Source organism: Hylobates moloch, unplaced genomic scaffold (genome assembly GCF_009828535.3).
Source record: "Hylobates moloch isolate HMO894 unplaced genomic scaffold, HMol_V3 SCAFFOLD_14, whole genome shotgun sequence".
NCBI classification, from domain to species: Eukaryota; Metazoa; Chordata; class Mammalia; order Primates; family Hylobatidae; genus Hylobates; species Hylobates moloch.
In genome coordinates this window covers 12,134,474-12,141,808 of record NW_026652289.1, presented here as the reverse complement: position 1 = coordinate 12,141,808, position 7,335 = coordinate 12,134,474, and the positions used below count along the sequence as shown (strand labels likewise).

The window sequence follows — 7,335 nt, the reverse complement described above, 5'->3', positions numbered from 1 at the left end:
TCACTGCAACCACTGCTTCCTGGGTTCAAGTGATTCTCCTGCTTCAGCCTCCAGAGTACTTGGAACTACAGATAAGCCCCACCACACCCAGCTAATTTTTTTGTATTTTTAGTAGAGATGGGGTTTCTCCATGTTGGCCAGGCTGGTCTTGAACTCCTGGCCTCAAGTGATCTGCCTGCCTTGGCCTCCCAAAGTGCTGAGATTACAGGTGTGAGCTACCGCCCCCGGCCTTCCATTTTGGAATGTTAATGCTTTGTTTCATTACCTTCTTGAGTTGTGGCTCAGACACTACAACAGAGCTCCGTCATCTCTTTCTAAAAGCTGGGAAATGGTTATTGTCACCGCCAGCCCCATTTTGGAGGCACCTGGCTGCAGGCGACCACAGCTAGGTGAGTCAGAAGTGGGTGTCTTCATCTGGGGGTTTACAAGGGAAGACAGACTAGTAATTTTAGAACAATCAGCAATCAGGGCACATTGGCAAGCAAGCATAGAGCACAATTTATTTTATAAAAAAGAGCGTTTATGTTTGGTCCAAACAAAAATCGGAGAAGGGCTGAGGCTTTGTAGGAGTTCAGCACGAAAAACGAAATTACATGGTAAAAAAAAAAAAAAAAGAAAGAAAGAGAAATTATACATTTTTTTCTTTATATAATTATTTAGCTGGAGCAAAAGTGAAAGTAAAAGTTGGGGCAAGGAAACACATTCAGATGTGGGGAAGTGCTCCCAGAACGTGGGACAGTGAGTGGCGGAGTCCGATTTTGAAATGCCCCAGAGAGAATATGATCTTCCTGGACCCCACAGTGGGATGCACCACCCCAAAAACCGATGGCAAAGCTTGGTGACAGAGGAATCATTTTGTTTCTTTTTATCCATAAAAAATACACAGAAAGGAACACTTGCTTTGCGGATCCTGGTAAATCAGGCTGGCATTCTGTTGGGGCAGTGCAGTTTGGTACAAGGAAGTGGTCACTGCTGATCCCACGGAGAGGCTGGGAAAAGCATAGACGAGGTGACTGGAGAATAAAGGAGGCTTTTTCTAGCCCAAGGTTTAAAGGCAGCCACAGTGTCTGTAGCAAATGAATTAGTGTGACCTTGGAGATGGCCCCTCAACCTGAAAGTGGTAAAGAATGCCATGCTTTTCATTTTGCCGGACACCTCCTTGGGGGAGACTGGGCCGGTAGCATATTTCTATGGGCTTATGGTTCTGTGGACAGAATTGTAGGTCTGGATAAAAGCAGTGGCTATTTTGAGTTTTTAAGCAATCGGGGGCTACGACTGGGGTGGTCTTTGGAAACCAAGGCCAAATCTGCAGGACAGCAAAGTAATTCAGATCATCTATATTGTATGGCTTAAAATGGGATAGAAAGCCATCTCCTAGTTCATTCCTTCATTTATTCATTCATTCATGCAGGCATGAACTCTTTAAACAAACATGTGTGGCCTATTTGAGATCATGATAGAAATTGTAGGGAATAGAGAAGCAACCAAGACTGACCCTATAAGGAGCTGTCACCAACTCCCTTTGAATCAATTTTAACTTTTTTCTTTTTTTGAGACAAGGCTTTCATCCAGGATGGAGTGCAGTGATGCAATCTCGGCTCACTGCAACCTCCGCCACCTGGGCTCAAGCCATCCTCCCACCTCAGCCTCTCAAGTAGCTGGGACCACAGGCGCACATCACCACACTCAGCTACTTCTTGTATTTTTTGTAGAGATGAGGTTTCATCATATTGGCCAGGCTGGTCTTGAACTCGTGAGCTCAAGCAATTTGCCTGCCTCAGCCTCCCAAGGTGCTGGGAATATAAATGTGAGCCATCATGCTTGGCCTGAACCAATTTTAACTTTTAAAAATCACCTTTTCTTTGTTATACGTTCAAGAAGACATTGAGATGGGCATTAGACTAATATCAAGCTAAGTTGCATATAATTTCATAAACTCTGAGCTTTCTTGAATATATTTTTTAATTTATAGGAATTCCTTGTACACCTGAGCCCCAAAGACACGACAAACTCCAGTCATAGCTTGGCAATTAAATGAAGCAATGAAAGAGAGAGAAAAAAATGATAAAAACAAGTCGTTCCAGTTGGCAGAGCCTCACGGTACAGTTTTCAAAGTGGCTGTTCATCAGAAATGAAGTTGGCACCATCTTAGGGGCATTGGATCAAGTCAGTCCACTTGTGACAAGGACAAAAGGAGTAGTAGTCTTTCCTTTTGTGATGTGTGACAGCACTGCTCACCCTGGAATTAATGGGGTTTATATAATCCAGATTTGCTGATGTCCTCAGGGCCTGGAAATTTTCCTTATTCGTGTTCCAATTCTAAAGGTTTCCTGAGAATATTCTAGAAGTAGTCTTTCATGATAGCCATCAATCCTGGCTACTGATTGAAGTCAACTGTAGAGCTTAAAAAATGACAGATGTCTACCAAAGGCCTATGAATTAGAATCTGCCATATTTTATTTTATTTTATTTTTTCGAGATGGAGTCTCACTCTGTCACCCAAGCTGGGGTGCAGTGGCACGATCTCAGCTCACCGCAACCTCTGCCTCCCAGGTTCAAGCAATTCTCCTGCCTCAGCTTCCTGAGTAGCCAGGATTACAAGCATGCACCACCATACCCAGCTAATTTTTGTATTTTTAGTAGAGACGGCATTTCGCCACGTTGGCCAGGCTGGTCTCTAATTCCTGACCTCAGGTGATCCACCCACCTCAGCCTCCCAAAATGCTGGGATTACAGGCTTGAGCCACCGCCCCTGGCCTTATTTTATTTTTAATTAATTGTTGAGCTTGAATATTCAGTGATTGAACAGGGATTAAATATCCCAGCATATCTATGGTGGAACACTATGCTGCCGTTTAAAACTATGGTGAAAAAGAATTTGTTGACCTGAGACAATATTCATAGTGCCTTGCTAAGCTTTTTTTTTAAAAAAGAGCAGGCTCAAATTAAAAAAAGAGTAGTCTGTGTATAAATGAGGTTTTTGTTAAATAATTGTGTATTTATACACATTATGTAAAAGGCCAGAAAGAACCTCAAAAACTGTTGACAGCAGTGGCTTCTGAGCAATGATTTCTGTTTGTCTTTTTATTTTTTTGAGACAGAGTCTCGCTCTGTTGCCCAGGCTGGAGTGCAGTGACACGATCTTGGCTCACTGCAACCTCAACCTCCTGCATTCATCCAATTCTGGTGCCTCAGCCTCCTGAGTAGCTGGGATTACGGGCATGGCCACCACGCCCAGCTAATTTTTGTATTTTTAGTAGAGATGGGGGTTTCACATGTTGGCCAGGCTGGTCTCGAACTCTTGGCCTCAGGTGATCCATTCACATTGGCCTCCCAAAGTGCTGGGATTACAGGTGTGACCACCATGCCCAGCCTTAGTTATGTTTCATAATAACAAGAAGACACTCCAATGGAAGGTTACAGCTGACCTTAGGGACAGTGTCCGCTTTGATGACTTGGGACCTCCCCTCATGGGAGCAGAGACAGCTGGCCGGTTGCAATGGGTCTGTAGGTCCTGAACTGAAAGTGTGACAGGTTTCTAGGGTGGGACAGGAGTGAACCAAATATCTTGATAGGATAAATTTTGCAGAAATATTTTATACAAGTAAAATCAACACTGTGGACTCAGCTTTGATGTTTTTAAAAAATTTTTGCATGCTAAATTAAAAAAATTGTATTGCCCCCTGCTTTATTGAGACAGAATTGACAAGTAAAATTGAATATATTTAAGGTACAGAATGTAATGACTTGATGTACATAAACATTGCAAGATGCTTACCACAATCAAGTTAATGAACATATTCATAACCTCCCATAGTTACTTTTGGATGTGTGTGTATGGTGAGAATACTTAAGATCTTCTCTGTTAGCAAATTTCAAGTGTACTATAGTCCCATGCTATACATTAAGTCTCCAGACAAAACAGTTTTAAATACATTATTCTAAAGTATCCCTGGAGCTAACAATTATATATGATCCCCCTTATTTCACGTATTTCTTTTCTTTTCTCTTTTCTTTTTTCTTTTCTTTTCTTTTCTTTTGAGAGGAGTCTCGCTGTGTTGCCCAGGCTAGAGTGCAGTGGCACGCTCTCAGCTCACTGCAACCTCCACCTCCTGGTTCAAGGGATTCTCCTGCCTCAGCCTCCCAAGTAGCTGGGATTACAGGTGCCTGCTGCCATACCCAGCTAATTTTTGTATTTTTAGTAAAGACGGGATTTCACCATGTTGGTCAGGTTGATTTCGAACTCCTGACCTTAAGTGATCTGCTTGCCTCGGCCTCCAAAGTGCTGGGATTACAGGCACGAGCCACCACACCCAGCCTGTTTGTCTTTTCTTTAGTGTTTCTCTGTGTTTTTGGAGTTTTAAGCATCGATCTCATGTTACTTTTGTACTGAGGAAGAATCCCCTCAATAAATATTAATGCTTTCCCCTTCAGGGACAACATGGTGAGGGGCAGCAAAGAAGAAACGAGATACGTGTGGCTGCTTCATTTATTCATTCATGATTTTTGGTTAGCCTTTGAAAGTTTATTTTTCAATTTTATTTAGTCTTTTTTTTCTATTCATAAAGAAAAAAGAGTCTTCAGTGCTTGTGTGAGCCTGGCACTTGGTTTTATGCCCTTGGGCTGTAGAGGTCAGTTTCTCAAGTCCAACTGCTACAGTTCTTTTTGCCTTTTTTTTTTGAGTCAGGCAGGATCTGCTCTGGCACCCAGGCTGGAGTGCGGTGGTGTGATCACAGCTCACTGCAGCCTCAATCTCCCAGACTCAAGTGATCCTCCCACCTCAACCTCCCGAATATCTGGGACCACAGGTGTGCACCACCACATCCGGTTAATTTTTTTATTTCTGGTAGAGATGGGATCTTGCCATGTTGTCCGGGCTGGTCTTGAACTCCTGGGCTCAAGCAATTCTCCCACCTCGACTTCCCAAAGTGCTGGGATTACAGGTGTGAGCCACTGTGTTTGGCCCAGGTGCTGCAGTTCTGACTCTCCAGCTCACAGAAGAGGCAACGAGGAGCCTGTCGAAATGCAGATTCTCTCCCAAGAGGCTCCGTGAAGTAGTCCTGGGTGGGGCCAGGAATTTTCTCTTTTAAACCAGCTCCTCATGTGATTTCTGAGCTATCTGGCACGGATCTCTGAGAACCTGTAAATGGGGCTTAAATTGCTTAAAGCCTAAAGACAATGAAAAGTGACAGAATGTGAAGACCTGGTTTGTTGGTTTCACCCTGGAATCTCAACTAAGTTCCCCCAGAATGTCCCTGGACCCATGACCCTTAGCTGAAATGTCTTAGTTTAGAATGTGACATGTCTAAGTGGGATGACAATCAAAATAGACCCAGCTGGGAAGTTGCCAGCATCCTTGAAGTTTGTTAGATGTGGCAAACACCTTCCTTCCTTCTTTAAGGATGGTAAGAAAACGACAGCTCAGGAAGTCATAATAATTCTAACAGCAGCATCTGCTCAGCACTGTCTAAGCACTTCATGTTCATTTACTCATGTAATCCTCGCAAAACCTATAGGATGCCTATAGGTAAAATCATCCCCGTTTTACAGATGAGGAAACTGAGGTTTAGAGAGGTCAATGATCTTGCCCAAGACTACATGGCCAATCAGTTAGCTTGCCTCCAAAGACCCTGGGCTTAACTGCTATATTATCCAACCCCAAACTCTACCAGTGGCCACTGTGCAAATTCTGGCTGTGCGGCTGCCTCCAGGGTTCAAGAATATTGACCATTGCCTGGCAGCTTGCTGCTTGGGGGCCCCTGCTGAACATTTTCTGGTGTGAAATTATTATTTAACTTCAACCTTCTAAAACTGTGCCCTTCATGGTCCCAGCTAGCACAAAGGTAAAAACACTTGATAAAACGCATAAAACACAGCCAGCAGCGTATTTCCAAATCACGTTGTAAGCCAGGCAGCGTTCTCTTGAAACATACATTCTTGGGGGCAAAGCAGTTAAGAGAGGTTCCACTGCAGTGTGTGGACTGGGGTGTTCATTGAACCAGACAAAGCTGGGGGTTTTGGGATGCCAGCGGCCTGTAGTGGGAACAGCTAGGGGAGGGCGGCAGCCAATCTGGATAGTGGCAACAGGACAGGGAAATTGACTGTAGTTTTTGCTCAGTAGCAAAACTGTTTTGAAAGAGAATCTCTGCTCTACCTCACCCCCAGGCGTGTTTTTTAAGTCTTTAAAAAGTACTGTTAAAGCAAACTAAATATGGATATGGCCTGAAAAGGACTCCCTGCTTCTTCTTCTTCTTCTTTTTTTTTTTTTTTTTGAGATGAAGTCTCGCTTTGTAGCCCAGGCTGGAGTGCAGTGGCACGATCTCGGCTCACTGCAGCCTTCGCCTCCTAGGTTCAAGAGATTCTCCTGCCTCAGCCTCCTGAGTAGCTGGGATTACAGGCGCCCTCTACCACGCTCAGCTAATTTTTCGAATTTTTATATTTGTAGTAGAGACAGGGTTTCACCATGGTGGCCAGGCTGGTCACAAACTCCTGACTTCAAGTGAACTGCCCGCCTCGGCCTCCCAAAGTGCTGGGATTACAGGCATGAGCCACCGTGCCCGGCCCCGGACTTCCTACTTCCATATTTGAGTCCTTGTGGACGAACTGCAATCTAACTTTGAAACAAATTGAAACCCTAATTTAGGATTATGACAAGATTGAAATCCTAATTGAGGAGTATGCAGCTGTAACAATTGCTGAGTCTTGGCCAATCCCAGCAGCCTTACTTCAACCACTCACACACTGCTGAGTGTTCACACTCTGTTCAAATAAGGCAAACGCCGAGCTGTAACCGATCCAGCTGTTTTGGAATCTCACCTCCGATTTCTGTACATCACTTCCTTTTTTTTTTTTGTCTATGAATTTGTTCAGACCCGAGTCATCCCTGGAGTCTCACACTTGATCTTAGTCAAAAGGCCGAGAAGCGATCATCGCTGGAGTCTCTCTGAATCTGCCATGATACTGGAGGCTGCCCGATTCATGCATTGTTCATTGCTCAATTAAACTCCTTTAAATTTAACTTGGTTGAAGTTTTTCTTTTAATGGTACTATGATGTGTCATTATTATTTCACTTTCCAAATTATTAAAAATTATTTTAAATTTTATGGTATGGTATATACCATAAAATTTCTGTACCCTTTTAAAGTGTACATTTCAGTGGTTTTCAGTATATTCACAAAGTTGTGCAACTATCACCACTATCTGGTTCTAGAACATTTTCTTCACCCCCAGAGAAACTTCATACCCATTAGCGGCCACTTTCCATTCCCTCCTCCCCACAGCCCCTGGCAAATTCTGATGGTTTTAATGGCTAAATCTTTTCAATTACATCACAA

At 43.5% G+C, this 7,335-nt stretch overlaps 1 long non-coding RNA gene across 1 annotated transcript; it reads left to right on the top strand.

Moving 5' to 3' along the window:
• The first annotated feature begins 258 nt into the window (after positions 1–258).
• LOC131381156 (uncharacterized) lies at positions 259–7,018 on the top strand. The gene is made up of 2 exons (XR_009209657.1): positions 259–389; positions 6,871–7,018. It is a non-coding gene; the product is annotated as an uncharacterized LOC131381156 (long non-coding RNA).
• The last annotated feature ends 317 nt before the right edge of the window (positions 7,019–7,335 follow it).